This window comes from Lissotriton vulgaris, chromosome 4_1 (genome assembly GCF_964263255.1).
Source record: "Lissotriton vulgaris chromosome 4_1, aLisVul1.2, whole genome shotgun sequence".
NCBI classification, from domain to species: Eukaryota; Metazoa; Chordata; class Amphibia; order Caudata; family Salamandridae; genus Lissotriton; species Lissotriton vulgaris.
The window spans coordinates 1,120,443,329-1,120,466,002 of NC_141691.1; positions in this window are offsets into that span (position 1 = coordinate 1,120,443,329).

A 22,674-nucleotide genomic window follows, 5' to 3' on the forward strand; every position below is an offset into this window, starting at 1 on the left:
CCGATACACTGCTTTTGAATACAGGAAGGGGACTCAATCTGTACACTAGCCAGCTGAGTAGGACAACAACACCATGATGATGATGGCGAGGGAGACGGCCCCTTCACTTAAGATGAGAAGGAACAGATAATGAATGGCATGCATTGGACAGCTTCAGAACTCGGGACAAGCGCATGTGAACAGAAATTTCACACCAGTGGCATTTTCATGTGTGAATGAAATGGATTTTTAACATGAAGGCAACCTATACAATGTGCTGCATGTCTAATTTTCAAAATAGAGGTACAACGCCACACATCGACATGTATGAGTGTTCTAATAACAGGAAGAGGCTGGTATGACACAGTTTGAACCAGTTTTACAATACTGTTTTTCGTCTCATTAGAGCGCGAGGGAAACGCTTTAACTTTTGCCAATGCTTTCACTATCTCAAACTACAAAGAATAAAATAAATAACCATGCTCTCGTGCCTCTCCTCCCTTGCACGCACCAGTGCTCTCTGTGCTTTCTGCGCCTCTCTGTCCTGTTACTGCCTCCCATCCCCCCTTGCTAGTCAGTTCCAGCACTTGTTTCCTTCTCTACCCCCATTCCCACACCACCTTGCACTCTTGTTACACCCCCCTTCCCCACACCTTTACCACTCAGTGCCACATAAGTATATGCTACATAATTACAATCCACTCAATGCAACATACACTCCAAACAATACCACTCAGTGCCACATAATTACACGCCACACAATTACACTCTACTGAATACAACATACACTCCACACAATACCACTCAGTGCCACATAATTATATGCTACATAATTACAATGCAACATACACTCCAAACAATACCACTCAGTGCCACATAATTACATGCCACACAATTACACTTTACTAAATACAACATACACTCCTCATAATACCACTCAGTCCCACATAATTATATGCTTCATAATTACACTGCGCTCAACGCAGCATACACTTCAAATACAACTCAGTGCCACATAATCACACGCCACATAATTACACTGCACTCTATGCAACATACACTCCAAATACCACTCAGTGCCACATAACTACATGCTACATATTTACACTGCGCTCAACGCAACATACACTCCAAATACCACTCAGTGCCACATAATTACACGCCACATAATTACACTGCACTCAATGCAACATATACTCCAAATACCACTCAGTGCCACATAATTACACGCCACATAATTACACTGCCCTCAATGCAACATACACTCCAAATACCACTCAGTGCCACATAGTTACACACCACATAATTACACTGCACTCAATGCAACATACACTCCAAATAACACTCAGTGCCACATAATTGCACGCCACATAATTACACTGCACTCAATGCAACATACACTCCAAATACCATTCAGTGCCACATAATTACACGCCACATAATTACACTCTACTGAATGCAGCACACACTCCACACAATACCACTCAGTGCCACATAATTATACGCTACATAATTACACTGCACTCAATGCAACATACACTCCAAACAATACCACTCATTGCCACATAATTACATGTCACATAATTACACTCTACTGAATACAACACACACTCCACACAATACGACTCATTGCCACATAATTACACACCACACAATTACCCTCTACTGAATACAACATACACTCAGTGCCACATAATTATATGCTACATAATTACACTGTTCTCAACACAACATACACTCCAAATACCACTCAGTGCCACATAATTACACACCACATAACTACACTCTACTGAATGCAACACACACTCCACACAATACCACTGAGTGCCACATAATTATATGGTACATAATTACAATGCAACTTACACTCCAAACAATAACACTCAGTGCCACATAATTACACGCCACACAATTACACTCTACTGAATACAACATAAACTCCTCATAATACTACTCAGTGCCACATAATTACACGCCATATAATTACACTATCTATCTATCTATCGCCCTCACTCTATCTATCTATCTATCTATCTATCTATCTAACTATCTATCTATCTATCTATCTATCTATCTATCTATCTATCTATCTATCTATCTATCTACCTATCTATCTATCTATCTATCTATCTATCTATCTATCTATCTATCTATCTATCGCCCTCACTCTATCTATCGCCCTCACTCTATCTATCGCCCTCACTCTATCTATCTATCGCATCACCACAGCATCACTCAGCAGCACCCCAGCATCACTCAGGAGCACCACAACATCACTATGCTCTACCACAGCATCACTGAACGCCACAGCATCACTTGTCGCCACCACAACATCACTCAGCGCCACCACAGCATCAATCTGTGCAACTATTCAACAACAACTGGTTAAAATATGTTCTCTCAATATTTCAAGCTTTATTACAAATGTCACAAAAAGATGTTAATATTTCACTTCTGTTCTTGGATTTTCGTCACAATAAAATACACTGAACATAATCTTCACAAAAGTTATTTACAAAAGTTTAAGCTATTGCCATTATAAATTACAATAACTTTTATTTAAGTATTAATTATTTTAAAAAAAATGAAAGCCATTGTTATTTGTAATATCAATACATCTAAGTCACGTAAATACAACACATATTGCATTACAAATGCTACAGGTGTCACATTTGCGAAAGTCAAAACTATTGGCATTGTAAATGACAAAGCTATTAATTTCGCTATTTTCAAACCCAACACATAAATAAAAAAATTGTCATTTACAATACCAATAGCTCAGAGTTTCCTAATGCGAGACCTATTGCATTGCAAATGCTTGTGCTACATCATGACGCCCCATTACACAATATCACAGTAGATGACAGAAGCTACTTCACACCATCTAAAAACACAGCACCCTGTAATGCACTGCCTCATACTACCCCATTATGTATTTATTAAGTATATATTTATATTTTATCCATAACCAGAGTCAAAACATCTGATTCAATCATTATATAACAGTCACATAGGTACCTGTTGCCGACACACTCGGAAAAGAGAGTGGATGTCTGTCATGCTCCCTCTCATTCATTGACGATGGAGTGCAACTAGTATCCTAACAACATAAACTATTCAAAAACTGGGTGTCTCAAAATGATTCAACATTTTTAAGTCATAAACATACGTGTCTTGGTACTCTTTCCCACATTATATCTTTACCAGAGTAGGTCGCTCACCATCCACGTTTCCTATCACTCTGGTTTTGTACCTCATATTTTTTGCTTCTTGATCACAGATGACATATAGGTCCTAGCCTCCAATATAAGTTATTTTTGTTTTGGGTGTCTGTCCTCTCCTCTCCCAGTGAATGTGATCAAAAACATTTCTAGATCAAAATCAGGTTTTCAAAACCCCCTTCCAGTTTTTGTTTGCAGGAGAGTACTCTTCAGCCCAAGTAAGGACCTCCCAACTCCACTTGAAGAGGTTGGACTAGACCTTCACCTTCCAGCTCATTGGTATTGCTGTTTGCCCGAACCAATCTTAGGCCAGCAAACCTGTTAGGGACTCTATTAGATTCAGGGCATGGGAAAAGGCACGGGTTGCAAGCCTCAGACAAGCACTCTTTTTGCTTATCCTTTGCATTGTTCATCCTGAATACTACCTCAGTCCAAAACTAAATAAGGTGTCAGTAACTCAGTATGAGTCTCAAGCTTTTGAGTACTTTCATCTTTTGCAGCTGAGTCACTCCTGGTCAGTCTCAAAGGGCTACAATACATTAAATTTGTGTTCCATGCATGGCCAGTACCCTAAGATCTCCCTTTTGGTAACTACTGGGCTTTGATATTTCCAAATGTGGGGAAGCTCTGTATTTTTGTCTGTGATCGCACTCAGTGTTGGGGAGTGCTTGACATTATCTTGCATCTGACCCTTGCTAGTTAACTTCTTACCTACATCACCCAGGACCACTTTCGATTAATCGGGGGTGGGGCTGAATCGCTGATTCCCTCAGCCACTGGGGACTCCAACTCCCAGAATCCCCTGTTGTGTTAGCAGCTGCCTGCAATTTACCCAACTTAAGGACACCACAGTCCCGCTGCATGTGGAAAGCGCTGTGTTTCTGCCTGTGACCGTACTCAATGTTGGAGAGTGTGGGAAGTTAGCATGGTATATAGTGTCTACTAATTAAAGTGGGCACCTTGCACCAGTCCAAACGACCCTTATGATGTATGAGGTCAAAGATAACCTTTAGAAAGCTATCCTAGTAGTATCTGTGGAGAGCGCCCTTCAGGCTTAGTCTTGAAGGAATGCAAAGCAGCTTGTTTTACCAGAATATCACCTTTAGTACTAATCAAATGAAAGAGAACCACAAAGTATTCATAAAAATATGTATTTATTTTTTATATAACACTCTCTAGTATCCTCTACACGAGGATACAACACAAAGCACAGAATACTTTCGCAAAGAAACAGCTGTAAGTAGCATAATACACAGTGGGAACCAGGGAAAGACCATACCGTATACTAAAATAGTGGTATATGAACCATTACTGGAGTCGGGACAGTGTCTAAAACACGTAGAATCGCTGGGACCCCAAAGAACCACGCAAGGTGAGTAAACAGGGACCCCACGGAGGACGGGTACAGTGTGCTAACACGACTGCGCGCTACGTACAATTCTATGGGGAAGTCGCAGTTACATTTTAAAGTTTAAGGACCCTTTGAGGTGGACTTCGAGGAAACCCTTTGGAACTTAGGAGGTTGGTGAGCCATCCCACCTGTGGATACCTGAGTAGCCGAGTTACCTATGCCAGGTGAGCCAGGTGCATAGGTTTGGAGTGGTGTCAGAAACTGCCATTGTTTTCAAAGCAGGGCTTCAAAGAAGAGCTGCTGCTGGGAAAGTATTGTACAATACATTTATTGTTCTCACATGCTATAGACCGTCCTGGAACGCACATGGCCAAAAGGGTAAAAATAAACTAAGAGAATCTAACTATTTGACTATGCTTTACATTCATGCTCCAGGTCCCATCTATCAGAGCACTATATGGATTCAGATTACGCTGTTCTGGCTTAGTTCTTCTGAGATCTCTGCATGGATGATAAGTATGTCAAAATGTACCTACTTACTCTATTTTGTTTAACAAAGGTTTTATTAATTTTTGGGAGTCATGATCAGCGATATGACAACCCCTAAGTTGTTTACATTGTGCATACTTAGTAAGTTAATTCCTCTGCAATGAAATAATTGAACATACAGTCCAAACGTTCAAGAACAACTGTGTACAATAGTTGTCAGCACTATCAGCTCTCTGCCAGCACATGATTCCTGTAACCTGAAAAACAAAGGAAAAGGAAGCTATCTAACGGGGCAGTCCTCCACCCCCTCCACCCCACAGTAAGAGCAAAATATTTTAACAACAATTATTTTGGCATAGCAGTAAGCGATGTTCACCGCAATGGTACTGAACAGTATTGACCAGTCTTCATCAAGGAACGTGGTCACACTGGGTCTCTTGCTCTGACAGTAAGGAGTTCTCAGGAGACTCTGCACTCAAATATTTCAGGCACTCCACCAACCCATCCCAAACCCTAGAGTTATCAATTAGAGTGCATCCCTTTCAGCAGGGCTTTAAGTGGGATGAAAAAACTGGGGGGTCTCTCAAAGGGGTGTGGCTAATGTAATTATGGGCACGGCTTAAAACACATAAGCTAAAAATATGTGCGTAGCATAGTGTGCCGCCCGACTTGTATTTTGCTGTTTCTGTCATTACATCCAGATATATGATACAAGTAACATCATACTTAGAACAAGTCAGTGCTATTGGCTTTGGCAATGGTTGTTAGTTGCATAAGATAAATAAGCAGCAACTATGGCTTGTATATAATATTGAAAAAGTTTCCACTTAAAGGCCTGGTGACACCACGATAGTGTTGCTGCTCCTGGGTTTCAAAACAGAAGGGAAATCCAGAGAGAAAATTACTCTAATTTCCTTTCCTCTACAACGCTCACCTGGCATGATGTCATGCCGTAACTTCTCCACTAGTGAGAAGTGAGCAGTGTGAGCACGCGTCCATCGGTGTGCCTGCTGTCACTGCAGTCAGGGAAAAACAGACTCCTGTGCCAGGGCACAAAACAGAGCCCGAAAGAGACTCGTTTCGAGGCCCCCTTTGAAAAACTGCCGGTGCTCAGCACTGGTGAGACCCAGCCCACTTAAAGTCCTGCCTTTTGGACTTTCTAGAAAAATACTGCACCTTTGGACAATGCCCAATGAATCATAACCTCTCCCCACCTATTTACCTACGGACTTGCTGATGCTTTCCTTTCGAGGGTGATCTCCCTCTTAGTGAGAACGATAGCCAAATCTATGAATTTGGGAATTATTTGAAGTTATTGGACCAGGGAAAGACACCCAGCAAGTACTCTGTAGGGATACGGGGAATCTGCCTCTCTGTGACAGCTGAAAAACAGTCCATGACCTACTCCTAATAGTCTTGTAACACAGGGAAACTCCAAAAGTTATGTAGCATCTTGACTCCCCTTAACAGACATCTTGGGCATCTCACCTTTCCCACTCCAAATATTCTCATAATTTTACCAGGTGTGAGATATGCTTTGTCGAGAAAATAAATGTTTGTGAGCTTAAATCTAGCATTGATGGAGACCCTTTAGGTGTGTGCCAAAATAGTCTCCCACCGCTCTTCCGGAGTCGCAGTTCCTCCCCCCATTGCAAACGTAGGCCTTCTAGGGCAACATAACACCTTTTCTCAGAGCCTGATATATGAAGATGACCCATAATTGGACAGATTACCTGGCTCTCATGGTGAAACAGTGGCTCCGCCTCACTGCCTCCCCAATGATCATGTATTGTTAACACTACTGCACGATGCAACAGGAATTGACTTAGAGTTTTTCTCGAAGGACACCGAGAAGTCCATGAATGATGTAGGAAGGTGGCTACCTGACTATGGTTACCCCAGATTTTTTGCCTGTGTTTAGCTGGTTTTCGACTTAGTTGGCCTGGTTCCCTGCTAATCAGGGCCCCAGGCTATCTGCTCTCTCTGTAAAATGGATTCCATGTACCCTAGGTGCATAACTAAATTGGCTTGGGTCACCTTATCAGCCCCTGTATGGTGCACTATAGGTGCCCAGGGCATAGGTGCCACCCAAGGCCTACCAAGGGCTGCAGCATATCTTTTGCCACCCCTGGCTGGCTATCCAAAATTGACACAACTGGCTGATCACTCAGCTGGGGCAAGGTGGTGTAATCACCCCTTGCTTAGATATAGTATGCCTATATCTAAACCTATCTGGACACATTCAAACCTGTGAGTCACTCCTATGGAAGGCCATATCAATCCTGGAGGCAGAGTGTGTGGTTTAATGTGAGATGGAGCTCTGGCATGAGCTGAGCCTGTCTGCAGCTGTCTGGAACGACTCCCTAAGCTGATCCGGGATAATGCCATACCATATACTATTAAGTGCCTTATAATCCTCGCGGTTATATAGCAACTTTAGTTTGGCTTTATCAAAATAAGTCGTGTAAGGTGTCATACGAATTGGAATACTACCCCCTCGCCAGTTCTGGCAACGGGGGTAGCATTCCACCCCTCTAGAGGGAGAACACATGTTACTTTGCTGAAACGAGGTTGATTTTAAAAGAGCCTCAGATCCACAAAATGGATGCATCTGCCACAGACACTGGTCTGGCCTCCTGCTGCTGACCAAAACTCAGCAGATGGTGGCCTGGACAAAGGGTTTCCTGTCGCAGGGCGGTGTTGCACCACCCCAGACAGGAGATAGTGGATTGTAGCAGGGAGGTTTCAAAGAAACCAGGCACTGCCTGGGGAGCACAAGGCTGCCCCTTGCATAATCCGGCCAAACCGGTTCTGGGGCACACCAGCCCCAGTCCCAGCGCGGCCTGGATCAAAGGAAAGGGGTGTATCCACCCCCTTCCTGGGTCCCACCCATAGGAGGGGACCTAGCAGGTAATCCAGCCCACCAGATTCGAATAAGAGTGGGAGCAGTGCCAATGCAACTCAGATTATCCTGAAGAAACATAAGAAACGAAACTCTGGACCCTTCGACATCCTATTCAACGTAGAAGACTGAAGAATCTCCCTTGTGGTCAAGGAGTGACCACCCTGTGCAAACAGGCACCATCCAGCACCTCGACACTTGCTTTGTTGCAGTTCCCGCCGAAACTCGAGCAACAGAGATCGACGAGATCAACAGTCCGTGCAGAGCTGAGACCCGTGGAGGCGACCGGAAGCGTGGGGCACGCCATCTTGAAAAGGCCACGAGACGCTGACTGCGCAGCCCACGAGTGACCCTCGAAGCTGTGCACCGGGGTATGAGAAGCCCCAACCCTGAGCTGCTCCTGCACCGAAGCTACCCCCTCCACACCCGACGAGTGCTGCGTGGGGCCCTTCTGCTGGTGTTGGTTCGACGCGTTGGCCCGGTCACTTGCCAGCTGGCTTGTGGCCCCTGTGCCGACGAAAACCTTAAACTTGCTTTTCTGGTTGCTCCAGATTTGCACCAGCTCCTGTGAAAAGGAGCCCCCGCTCTGACCCTCCTGGTCTGAGTGAGAAGCAATCTCCCGGTTCCGCGTGGATTGCTTTTGCCAAGTGCTGTTTTCGTCAATCTTGAAGCCGACGGCGCTGACGGTGAGAGCCTGCGTGGGACAGATCGTGACCTGCTCCTGGACGTCGCAGGTGCCCCAGAGCCCACGTGACAACGGAGAGAAGCTCCTCGACAGCCATCTGATTGCGCCCAACATTGCCTAGTTCCGTCCTGGTTCCACCCTGGTCACTGCTGAGTGACCCAGACTCTGTCCCCTCTGTTTTCAGATACTCTTCGACTTCGATCCACTCTTGGATCACACCGGACACTTCTGCTTCCCATCGCCTGCAGCATCTTCAGCTCCAAGCACCAAGAGCCTGCGTGTCAAAACCCGACACCACTTCCACCCTGTGCACCCACTTCCTGTGGGTGAGGTAACATTGCAATGCCGGTGTCCCTACACTGGTACACACCTCTAGGGTCTGTGTCTTAAGTTTTGTTCCTCTAGGTTCAGCGGAAGTATCTTTGAACTAACTTTGTGTAACTTTTACACACCATTGACTTTGCATTGGTGCAAGCCGCACTTTACGTGCTGCACCCGAATCCCGCGGGCTTTTCCCGACTTCAGCATTGCTAGTCCTGACTGCTCCCAGCGATTCCCTAGTCCCTAGGCCTAACTACTGTTCGATTGGTATCTCTTATGCCACTTTTTTAATATATGGTTTGAGTGGCCACCCGCCCTCATCCATAATTGTGCAACTTTGTATGTTATACTGTGCTTTTGATTTAAAGCTTGTGCCCCTTTGCTCATAAAGAGTACTGGGGATTAATTTAGAAATAAACACATATATTTTTATAATATATACTTGTGTTTTGTCCTTTCATTTGATATTACAGGATTGTATGTGGTAAACAGCTTGCTTAACACAACCTCTTAAGTTAAGCCTTTAAGGCTGCTTAGTCCATGCTACCCCTAGGATAGCTTGTCTAATAAGGTTGACTTACAACCAGACACCATAAGGGATTGTTTGGACTGATACAAGGTCGTTCCAGAATTGGAAACATCATATATCAGGCCAACTTCTCACAAATGATAACAGTTTACCATCCCTGTAGACGTCCCCCAATCAAAAAATGCCATAATGGTGCCACTCTATTATGCCCCTCAGTGCCCCCGTCGTGTTGAGTGCAGTGAGACTCCTCAAGTGCATATCCGGTCGGTGCAGGTGTGGAGTAGGGGTGCTCTGTAGGCATTGCTGCCAGCAACATCAGATGACTTGCAAGTCTGGTGCACCGCCCACCAGAGGGCACCTGAGGGTTAGAAGGCTACAGAGCATACTGTGCAAAGACAGAGTCTCAGTAGGGGGCCCCACCTCACCACACAGTTGGGCATGCAGCCAACCAGTAAACCAGTGGAGCTGAGCTGATAAGTAGAATGTTTCCCAACCAGGCCCAGCCAAGCCCCCCTTTTCAGTGGGTCTTTGCAACAAATCCCTGGACACTCTTCATCTACCTAAACTCCACGTGAGCTCAACCAGTAAGCCATCCAAATCCTTAAGAATCATGCGAGGGATAAAACTAAGTAGGGTGGTAAAAAAATATAGTAAAAGGTGGGAGAGACACTATTTCAGCGATCGCTATAGGGCCCACCAGGGACAAGTGCAGGGTTCTCCAAAAAAAACACATTGGCTCGAAATGGCTACACAGCTGTGTCCACATTTGCATCCAGAATATCTCTGCAGTTATGAAAAAGCTTGACCCCCAGATATTTCAAGCAGGTACCTTCAGATGCAAGGCCATGTGGGATCCTGTGCGGGTGTCCCTCACCAATAAGAAGTTAAAGAAGGGATTTCTGCTCATTTCTCCAGAGTCCAGAACAGTCACCAAAGCATTCTAACATTGCTATCCCTCAAGGCAATCTTTCTCCCACCCTAGCCACACACAGCAGCATATCATCGACGTATAACGCTATGGTACGCATCAGGTCTCCTCTACGCAATCCCCAGTACGTCCATCTCTGGTGAGCTCTGCTGGCCAGCAGCTCAACTGCAACAACAACTAAAAGTGGGGAAAGGGGGCAGCCCTGTCTGGTCCCCCTGCCCACTATATAGGTCTGAGAAATCGTCCTACCGGTGTGTACCCATGAAGTTGGTGATGCAAATAGGAGTTGGGTCCATTGTAGGAACCCCTTCCCCAGCCCCAGTTGTCTCATTATCACATATAAAAGAATCGCACTGCAGGCTGTGAAACGCTTTTTCAATATCCAGGAAGACCATCTTTGCATCAGTGTCCCCGGGATGAGCAGTGTCCGTAAGGTAGAGGAGTATATGAATGTTTATAGCTGTGTTCCTCCCCAGAATGAACCCCATCTGATCAGAATGATTTAGCCTTGACATGTAGAGGAGGAATCACAATGCAGGTATCCAGCTAAGTATTTTATAGTCCACGTTTAAAATGGATAGGGGTTGTTATGCCTGAACAGAACTTCCTGGCAGGGACACCCGTGCTTGAGCAAAGGGCCAACAAGTTCCTCACCTGTGGTGGCCGGTAGATGCTCCTCCTCCTCCTCCTGTGCTGATGGATACTGTTCCACTAGCTTAGGGGCAAGCTCCTCAGCATCGACAGTGTAAAATTCTATTGGGAAGCCATCAGAGCAAGGTATTTTGCCACTTACCATGCCCTTGACAGCTGCTCATATCTCTATGTGATGGGTTCACCCAGATCCTCCGCATCTCCTGTATCAAGGTGCGGGAATTCCATGGTCCCCATCAACTCAGGGATTCCTGAGGTGGAGCAAGGAGGGGGTGCATAAAGAGCAGTATAGTAGTCAGCAAAACACTGATCAATCTCATTCTGGCTGTACAATTGATCCCCTGCTGCAATTCAATCTCTAATATTAAGAAGCTTCTGCTTATGGAGTTGGCAAGTCACGCTAGTGACGTCCCCGCCTTGTCATGCTCCTCATGGGCCCTAATCATGTATTCCCGGTGGTCAAAGCACCTTCGCTTTTCCACTTGCACTGCTAATAGTTCTTTTTTATCCACCAGTTGAGGCTGCAGATCGCTATTCCCAGGACGGCCTTTTCAAGGTCACGTAGGTTCCATTCATGAGTTTTTTTTTCATTAAGCAGGATGCGGTGCTCTCTGACTGATTCCGCAATACATCTGCTCCAAAGCACCACATTAAACGTGTTCAAAAAGGGGTGAAACTGTTGCATGGGAGTTTTCAGCAAATTAGTTCATAATGGCGTTTCCTACTGTCTGTTTGAATACCGGGTATTCCAGTGTTTCAACTCACAACCGCCAGTTCAGAACTCTAGGTCATTCCTGTTGCCAGTTTATTTTCAGCAGTAGTGGATTATGATCAGAGACCGAGGTATTCTGCATGATGTACCATCACATGTACTCCTGGGGAACAAAGAAAGGCATTCAGCCACACATGGAGATCATGCATTCCCGAATAAAAGGAATAGTGTCTAGTAACTAGGTGTAACTGTCTCAAAGAATCCACAAATCCCCAAAGCGTCTGCCACTCACAGAATGTGCGGGCAAGTCGTATCACAGGGGAGTCCCTTAGGGAAGGATTGGATCTGTCTAACAAAGGATGCAATACACTTCTTAAGTCCTGTCCCATTATTATAGGTTGAGTCAGGTGGGCTGCCATCTTATGACAGAGTGCGTGGAAGAACCCCACTTAATCTGAATTCGGACATATAGCGACATCCCGTCCTGCACGCCTCCCAAACACCAGGATGCAATGCCCATTTGGGTCAATGAGTTCCCTGGTTTTTTGGAACGGGATCCAAATTAGGACTCCCCTAGGAAAGGCTGAGACTGTTGTTGCATATATTTGCCCACGCCACCTCTTGTGTAGTGCTTCTCGCTCTTGGAGCATGATATGGGTTTCCTGTAAGATTGTGATATTGCAGTGTAGTTCCTATATTCCCAATAGGCTCTGCGCATTGGAATAATATATACTGTAGTTTAGACGTAGGACTGAAGTCGACTAGGTCTCTATCATATATATTAGACTTAATTGTGAGTGCCAGATAGCTCAGAGGTCACTAGAAACTTTCTCGAATTCACAAGAAGGGATTCGTTTCTGACAACCATATAACATGACAACTTTGTTTCCCCAGAATGAAACGTATCTCTAGAGTCGCGGAAACAATAGATAACTATTTTACTCAGTCAATAGTGCATGCTTCGTTTCAACAGAGATGCAGAGAAATAGAGAGACGGGCGTCTTCAATAACAGTATTTATTGAACAGTCTTCTTTCTCAAGCATTGGAAATGAACTGCCACAATCGTAATACTAGTTATAGAGTACAAGGCATATAATACACACAGTATTATAAAGTAGTACTGTAAAAGCATGATATGGTTTCTAAGCCATAAACAGCATAAAAGGTATAAAATACATACAGTAATAAATAATGACTAAAAGTACTCAACTGGTGCTTCTAAAATATGCCTACCCCGGTGTGCCTAACCTAGGTCTAGTACGAGGAAGAAGTAAGTGAGGAGTAGCCTAAGTTTAGTAGTTCTCTGCCAGGAATCTATTCCAAGAATTCTCTAAGAGGTCTAATCAGCTCCGTACCTTGGTGTTAGAATGAAGGAGGTCTTGTATCTCTCTCTCAGGACTCGATTTCCCAGATACCCGCAAGGGTAAGCCGGAAACACTGGAGCTGGATTTCTCTGCAAGAGGAAAGACAGCGTCTCTCTCAGTGCGTCAGCTGGAGGGTCGGCTTCCTTCGGCACTTGCTGCTGCAGGGCATCGGGCAAGTAGATAGTCGATCTGCTCCAAACCACTGTGTGTTTGACTGGGCAAACCTGAGCATATTTATACTTTTATGGTGCTGAGTTTGACGCATTTTTGGACTTAATATCGTCACTCAAAGGCTAAATTCTTGGAAAACGCCAGGAGTTCTTGGAGAACTTAATATTCAAGCAGGGGGAAGTTCCTAGCTGCTGAAGGCGAGTTTTTCCAAGAAATTGTTGTTAATTCTCGGAACCTAGATGAAGTAGCCATGCCGTATTTGGGCTGTATGACTTAGACCAAATAGGGTAATGATTTCTATGCCTATATTAGGATATGATAAAGTATACCTATATAAGGGCATGAATCGGGAAAATTGCACTGGGGGCCTAGATTCAATTTCAACAATATGGACTCCTGCCTCTTGAAGGAATGTATCCACTTTATACCTTTTTAACATTTTATTCAGTCCCCTGACATTCCACCTTTTTGACATGCTATTCAGTCCCCTAATATTCCAAAAGAGCAAGTTATAGTCTGAGAGGGTTGCCATAAAGGAGATGAACAGAATATCCCGGTGCCACCCTCCAGCCTTTCAGGCTCTGAGGCATGTATGTGGCATCAGACCAGGATGTCTTGTCAACATCAGCATGGGCAGGGGCAGTGAAGGATCCACAACCCACTAACAAATGAATAGGAACTGCCAAACTCCCCAACCCCAGGACAAGAAGTGGAATCACCCTCATCCAAACCTTCAAGCAACATAATACCATTCGCGCACAAAGTATATGCACAGTTTAGTGATATCAGGATGGGCTAGCGCAAGTGCCTCCTAGCCTCCCTACACGCCACCGAGCAACCAAGTAACTTTAACCGCATGCACGCTAGCGGAATTCCGCTTGCACACTGTTTTTTTTTAAAAACGCACTTTGCGTGACGAGCTGGGCTCGTCATCAGCGTGCGAGGAGGCTACGCGGTGACGAGCCCAGCTCGTCATCAGCGTCGAAGGGGTTAACGCAGGATATATGTGCAGCCCTTGCCACCATCTGTGTCATACAACATTATACGGTCAACTATGAAAGTTCCAAGTGTAAACAGATCAGCAATATTGCATCTTGCTGATACACTCAGCAGGTCTCTAGATAATGTCCTCGGCTGAACAAGGGGTGACCTTTGGGAGTGATGAATCAGAAGTACCGGAGGAGACCAATGCCCATCCGATTCCGAGTCCTCGGGCACCTCGTCATCAACCTCAGAGACAGGAACATATCCTGCTCTACTGATGGACGCTACACCCTCAACCACTCAAGTGTGCTCACTCCAAGCCTAAAAAAGGAGAAGGTACTGCTTCACTAGTCATTCCACCTCCTTCCATGGAGGTCGATAAGAAAGCCGGCCCACGCAAGTTGTTGGCCCAACCTCTCGCAAGTGTTGAGGTAACTATTCAATCCATTACCAAAGCTGTTGAGGTGAAGTGAAAAAGTTTGTGATCTCATCAAGATGTACCCAGAGGCGAGCCACAAACAACAGTGCATAAGTGATACCCACGCTCCTGGGTTTCTTCTTTCCTTCTGTAACGGAGGTTCTCTGCCACTGTACCTCATGAGCTTAAGGTTTTGTACCAGGATTTCGCCTTTCAACCTCGCCTGGGTCAAAATATGATCTCATTCCCTAAATTGCAGTACCACGGCTATTACCAGTCTGGGGTTTGCACGAGGCAGCTGAGGGCATAAAGGCACTCTGTGTGCTTGCTCAAGTGCGTAGAATGGTGAGAGTCCCTCTGGAGCCACCTTGGTCCGGAGCCAATCCTCCAGGAAGGCAGTCATGTCCACTCCATTACGCTGGATGCGCTTATACAGGCCAATTATGCAGAGATTATTAGGTCTAGCACTATTTTCTGTATCTTCCACACGCAATTCAAGTGTCTTCAGTATTGCGTCCATTCGGGTTACTTTTGTTATATACTAAATTGCGGCCCTAACATAGGTGATCTGTTTCAGAGGCACAAATCCTTCGTGCCACAGAGACAGGCAGACCCTTTCACCCAGTTAAGGCCCTTTCACCTAGATTAGCCCTCCCTTTACAATAACGAGTAACAATGGGCTGTCCCTTATCCGACGTGTGCTCTGGGTGCAGTAGACGGTTCATCCTAAATATGTCATCTCCATGTCCAACAGTGACTAACCTACGTCACAACAAATTCTTGGAAACAGGCCCTTTCTCCAAGAACACACATTCTTGGAAACAGACCCTTTCTCCAAGAACTCATCTTCCTCTGACCAACTTTACGTCAATTCAAGGCACCTATCCGGTATAAATATACCTCCCTTTGCCCAAGCAAGAGAGAGGAGACCGAGACTTCCATGGCGACACTCTGATATCTGAGACGCAGCAACCTGCGTCATGCCACAGCTCCAGCTGGCAGAAGTCCCTCACCCACCCTGGAGGGTCCAGCTCGAGAATCAGGATGAAGTCCCACTAAGGTAATGGGGTTAGACTAAATTCTAGGGGGATTCTTGGCTAAGACCTACACACATGCTAGGTACACTTAGGTACATCTAGTTAGGCATCATAGGGGTATAGGCTTTATCTTAATGCATTCTGTATTTCATGTATGTGTTCATTACTATTGCAAAATGGTAGAACTATACAATGCCTTTTTTTATTTAACTGCACTGCTGGCCATAATTCTCTGCTACTGTCCAACAGTTGTCGCAGCACATATAACCAGTACTAGAATAACAACTGTGCAATACATTTTATTGTAAACACACCAAACTGTTTCTTCTATGTCACCTCTGAGATGAGTGACTGAATGAAAAGTAGTATATTGTTTCCACGATCCTGAGGGATCAGGGTTTTATGTTATGTGGTTGCCAGAAGCTATTCCCTTCTTGTCTTCAAGAAGTTTCTAGTGGCCTCTGAGCTAGCTGGTACACAGTAATTAAGTTTAATATATATAATAGGGACATACTGACCTCAGTCCTATGCCAAGCCTGTCGTGTATGTTATTCCAATGCGCAGAACCTATAAGGGAAATAGGATCTACATTACATGGTGCCCAACCGTGATTGTGGCACTAATTTAACAGTAGAATCTGAGTAGTTCAGGCATGCTTATTCTCAGAGACCCCTACTCACAAAACGCCAGAGACGTCTGGAGTGGGTAGGCATAAAATTCCGCCACAGAAGAGTAGGCAAACTTCCTATGTATTGGCTGTTGGTTAATCAAGCTTGAAGGAAAAAGTTTCCGAACAATTGTGCCTTTTTAAAACCTTATCTTAAAACCCTTTTTTAGGACATTTTGTTTTCACAACACAATGTCTGCTGAGGCAGCTGCTTCTGTCACTGGGACACAGGTATGAAATGACGAAGAGGAAGCAAATGCAATACATTTTGCACCCAAAATCAGGCATACACTCACACAAAAACCCCTCAGAATGGTTTAACAGACCGAGGAGGTACAGTGATCTTTATAGAGGCAGACGAAGATTATCAAACAGATGTGTTCTATTCTTGGGTTACATGCCCAGCAGTAAATGCAACAACTAAGACTTTTCATTCTTACATACATGAAAAGGTCCCCGCGGTCTACACTCCTTTTGAGGAGATTAAGATTCCGCTTACTAACCAGGACCACAATTTCTGGTTTAATTGCGCCCTACAACAAATTTTAAAAACGAGACTCGGTCCAGTATGTGGACCAGGAGCTACATGGCCGACAATAACCGGCTCCACACCACATCCTGACATTGATATAATGCCACAAGATGCACTGCTCTTACAACACAAAGAGTTGGTAAAACTCTTACAGAGCCATGACGCAACTCATCATGAGGACACTTGGCGTCGAAGCGCTCAGTAGCTACAAATAATACAGCTCCTACACAGAGCACCACTACTAAAATCACTCCACAAAACATACACACAGTAATGGTTAAACTGCCCACGAAACGTGAACAGATTCCTTTCTGGGTAGTTCAGAAAATCACCCAGTTAGAAGCAGTATTTCTAAAAATGCCACACCATTTGAAAGCATATAATGCTAACACTCTGCTTGCCCATGGGAATCACACCACAGTTAGAGGACTGCACCAATTGGGGTACAGTCTTTGCTGCCATATATACCAGAACTCATGGTATTCCTTCCTTATTGGTAATTCCAGATGTCTTTCGACAAATACAGAACAAGTATGGAGCTGAACCAGCTCTGACCTTAGGTATGAAATTACTAAGTAATTACGACCAGGTGTCATCAATAATACTAGCCAACATTAAAGGGGAAGCGGCCTCAGTGGCGATCCGCCAACACCTAAGAGAGGTGTCAGTCTTATAGAGCAACCACAAGAACTTCCCAAAATTATTAAAACTTCATATGCAGAACTGGGAAGGGACAGTTTGGGTGAGAAAGCTTTTAAAACTACGGCTAATGGGCAGTCCTGAGAAGGACACTTCTGAGCAGACACCTACATCTTCTAAAAAGAAGTGGGATAACAATAAAAAAAGAACATTTTTCAGAAAAGATTCTGAGTCCCGAGGTAGCTCTCCTCAACAGGAGCCCTCTGCAAAGAGGTATAACCTTTGGAATTGGGATAATATTAGAAAACCGCTGTGCTTAATTTGTAAAAAAACGTAGTACAGGGGCTCTAAACAGGAGGACACTAGAGCTGGCACCATCCATTGTCCCTGGCAGCACTGCCAATGACAACACCAACACACTACTAATCATCAGACTCTTAAAAGTGTGACAATTCATAATATAACAGGCCCCCAAAGCTATAAGAATGGCTTTGGAGGCAAATACTACTAATTGGAAATTTAAATTTAAATAATGAACAGAGGTTGTTGTGCTCGTACCTAAATTGGTAGACATCACTACCATGTGGCAGACAGTCATAAACCCCGGCACAAATTAAGCACTGGAAACCTGACAGGTATCAGGATACTGATACACATTCCTTCCGATGAACAACATAGGGAGAGAAGGAAAGTCAGAACACAAAGAAGAGCGCAAGCAGTCCACGGACAAGCACGCTCAGGAATCTTCTAAAACAGAAGACAAGCCACACCTATATTTAAAAAATAAAAAAAAGAAGAAAGTTGCAGGTCTCAAAGTTAGACTTGCACAGAATCCTAAGGACTCAACTTCTGAACGGGGATTGGGCTCAGACAATGCTAAGGCAGAGCGGCAGAAGTAACAATAGCTTACCAGAACGTGAAGGAATTTCTGGACAGCAAATTTGAATGATTACATCACGGTGGAAACACCAGACAAAAGGGTGAGCGTCCCACACAAGTTATATGAAATAACACTCCGCATGGAGGAGGACGAACACAGGAAAGTAAAAGGTCTCTTTGCGAAGAACCTATAGTCTGGTTTTGACATACTGTAAGCAGAATAAGATTAGCCGCCAGCATTCGTCAGGGAGCGCCCAAAGGGAGAAAGTATAATTTTCCTGTATTTTCCAACCATGTTCCCGTTCACCTTAAACAAACATATGCACAGGAGTGAGCAGTAGCCCAAGCTCCAGCATTGCATAAAAATCACGCTGGATGGGATGAGGACGCAACCCACCATGTGACCCTGTTAATAGTTTCACCACATGCTCAAAGACAATGTCCTATTAAGCAAGAACCTTTAAACACAGGTCAGGTAGATCTTAGGTCAACTTGAATACCAGGAGATCATTTGAAATGCACTTCACAAATGAATAATCTTTTGCATCACTTATCAAAAACTTGATAATACATTTAGTCTAGTTTTCATTAAGCATGGGAGCAAAATCCGTTCCGCTCGCGGATTTTGCGGATTTTTGGCAAATTCGCGATCTGCGAATTCCCGCGAATTTGCCGAAAATTCGCAAATCAGCGAGTGGAATGGATCCGGGGGGCAAAAGTTCAAGCTCAGTGTTTGTAACTATTTTAGAATGGCGCCGGTAAGCTGCCAGCGCCATTCTAAAATAGTTACTAAGTTAGCTTCAACAGGAAGCACTAATAGAGAAAATGAAGCAAGTGCTCGAGTTTAACTGAATTTGAGCACCAACTCGAGCACCTGCTTTATTTTATCTATTAGTGCTTCCTGATGAAGCTAACTTAGTAACTATTTTAGAATGGCAGCTTGCCGGCACCATTCTAAAATAAAAGGCAAGGAGTGGGGCAGAGGGCAGAAGACCACAAAAACGAGTGTGGCAGAGGGCAGAAGGGCACAACAACGAGTGGGGCAGAGGGCAAAAGGGCACAAACACGAGTGGGGCAGAGGGCAGAAAGGCACAAAAACAAGTGGTACAGAGGGCAGAAGGGCACAAAAAACGAGAGGGTGGCAGTGATGAACCAGAGGGCGCATCGCGGTCTCGCACAAAAAAAACCCAGCGAACACGCAAAGCACCCCGGGGACACACAAATCGACCCGCGAACACGCAAAGCGTCCCGCGAATAAAAAAATCCGCAAATTCACACAAATTCGCGAATTTTGCGGATCGCGAATTCGCAAATCCACAAATCCGTGGTTCGCAAATTCGCAAATTTCGCCCATGCTTAGTTTTCATTTACAGACACTTGAACACTTGCTCAAAGACATATTCTGTCCAACATGCAGTGCCGCATTAATGAATAACGTTATGCAGGAAAAAATACAAAAAATCAATAGTTGTCTCAAATGGATGTTTCTTTCAAAACAATAGCATCTGAAAACAGGTACCTAACAGCATTTAGTATATTAGAATCCCAGCGACAATTATTGTCATTACCCCCTGGGTATAAGAACAGCTCAGGGGTATTTTCTGAAAGAATTACTGAATTGCTAAAGCACTTAGATGAAGAAGTGTTGTCCTATATTTTGTGATATTTATCTAACGGAAAACCTTTTGGGGAAACACTTGACCAGGGAGAGCACCATTATTATGGGATTGGCCTCTGGGGGCTACAAATTTAATTTTGAGAAATCTGAAATTGCCCAACTCAGTGTCCTATTTTTGGGATATGAGCTTTCAAGTGAAGGGAAAGCCTGGCAGCTAAATTTTTAGAAAAGTGTGCGCTGCTCCAGCCTCCAAATACATTCAACAACTTCCAATCAGTACTGGGATTCCTAGATTTTGGCAGTACATACATTTTTGATTTCACAGAGAGAGTAAAACCTTTCTACGACGTTTTTAAAACATAACTTTTCAGTCAAACACTGGACATAAGAACGCACCAATATTCTTTGTTCACTCCAGGAAGATATTATTGCTTCCAAACACATGCATACAGGTGTAAACTTGCACCACTTGGTACTCAGTATCATTTTGGGTCAATGTGGGTACACTTATTTTTCCTTTTAATAACGGTGAAACTGAACCATTCCCATAAGATTCTCATCTGTACACAAACACAGAAATAAGTTTTAATTCGACAGAAAAAAATTCTGACAACCATTCAGGCTGTAGCAAAAGAAAGAGCACTGGCTCAGGGGAACAGGCACTATTGTCGTCACCCCAGTACAGGGGCTAGCATTCCTAATGTCAAAGCCTTACATCCAGAATGGATACAAAGGGCTATCTCTTTTGCTGTATCAGACTTTGAATGCAGATTTGATCCAAGTTTTAAAAACACAGGCATTCCTGCAATATGAAAAAGAATACCATCTACCAAATTAAATCTTGCCTCTAGATCAGTATGGATTTAAAAAATTTCACACTGATGGGTCTTCCCCACCGGCCGCTTTTGTTAACGATCAAATGCTGGATGGCAAATTCCGTCCTCATTGCACCAAAAAAACGACCTCTAGGTAATAGAACAGCTTGGTTGGCAGCTTTAAAAGCCCTGATACTTGCACTTGTAAACATGGATCGAGAATTCCCAACACTCATTGTGAGTGATTCATTTTACTGTGTGCAATGATATAATAAACATTTACACCAATGGGAACAAAATGGGTTTAAAAATTAAACAAGGTGGCATAATTAAAATACAAAAATTATGGGAACAGGTAGGGGAGTTGAAAAACGACCTACCAAAAACTCATGTGATTAACACGCTGAGTCATCAAAGTGATGGCGTGCACGTTGAAGGGAATTTATTGGCTGTTGAAGCCACATGGGGAGCTGTTCACACAGCTTCCATAGCTGCGCACACTCGTCCAACAACGAGAATAGATGGTTAGAATATGGTGGCTGTAATTGCTTCACGCAAAGGCAGTACAGCAGTGCCTAAGGAAGTTCCACTCATATACTCCTCAAAGTTAGGTGCAAACAACATTCCATATGCTCAGATTCCTTGAGTGGGGGATAGAGTATTTCCAAATATGGATAATAGGCAGGAATTAATCATTTAAAGCACACAAGGGCTTGGGCTCCGCGCATTCAGGGGTAATAGCTACTATTTCTTCATTGCAACAGTGCTATTGGTGGCCTGGGATCAGAAGTCAGACTATTGGCTTTGTCTTGAACTGCAAAATCTGCAAACAAATGCCAGGCTACACCATCACAAGACCCGCACAGGTCCCATTGCTAGACAGCATCAGACTGTCCACTTGATCGTGTCGTGTAAAGGACTACTGCGGCCCCTCAAATTTTGAGGTGGCTTAAAAATATATCTTAGTGGCAGTGGGTCCTTGCTCAAGTTTCTTATAAGTGTGGCCTCAACACTTGGCTGACGCTCAAAACTGTTATAAAAAGATTTGCGAGTCCATAACAGGAGATACGCAATCAACGTTACACCCTGACTGTGGCCTCACACTTGGCTCTCGAGCCTACTAAGAGGCCATGGAAGGGATGGACGTAGTATTGCGGTACTCCTCTCCAACGACATCCTGAGGGAATTAAGGTAGAGGAGAGGAAGGACTGGGGCATAGAACAATCCTTAAGAGCTAGGGTATTAGGTGGGGCATTAGTGGGGTCAAAAACTTAAATGGATTCAGGGGGCAAAATACACTCAAGAAAAAGTAGGAGCTAAGAGGGAAAGAACGGACAGGGCTGCCCTCCACTCAAATACTAGTCAACAACAAAAAAGCCATGTCTAGAGGACGTGGACCGTGTCAGTTAATATTATAATTTTGTACATTTATACTTTTATAACAGCTCAGTCTATAGTTACTGCTAACTGTTATACTCCCCTCTATATTCTTTTTCTGGTAAGGGGATATTTCACTGCACTCCGTCCTAAGTTCATTAAAAATGTAAAAAAAGACAAATAGGCCTACAATTCTTTGACAATTGCACAGAACAGACCAGAAAACTGTCTGCCAATTTTACTCAGTATCAGGTGTCCACCAAATCAGATTAGACCAATTTCTAATTAGAAAAATGTGAAAAAACCGAATGACACCTCACGGAAACACCACCAACGGGGTAACTGGTATGAAAATTTCCAGACAGGGCCCCTGTCTCATCATCGGTTGTCATCCGGTTCAAAAA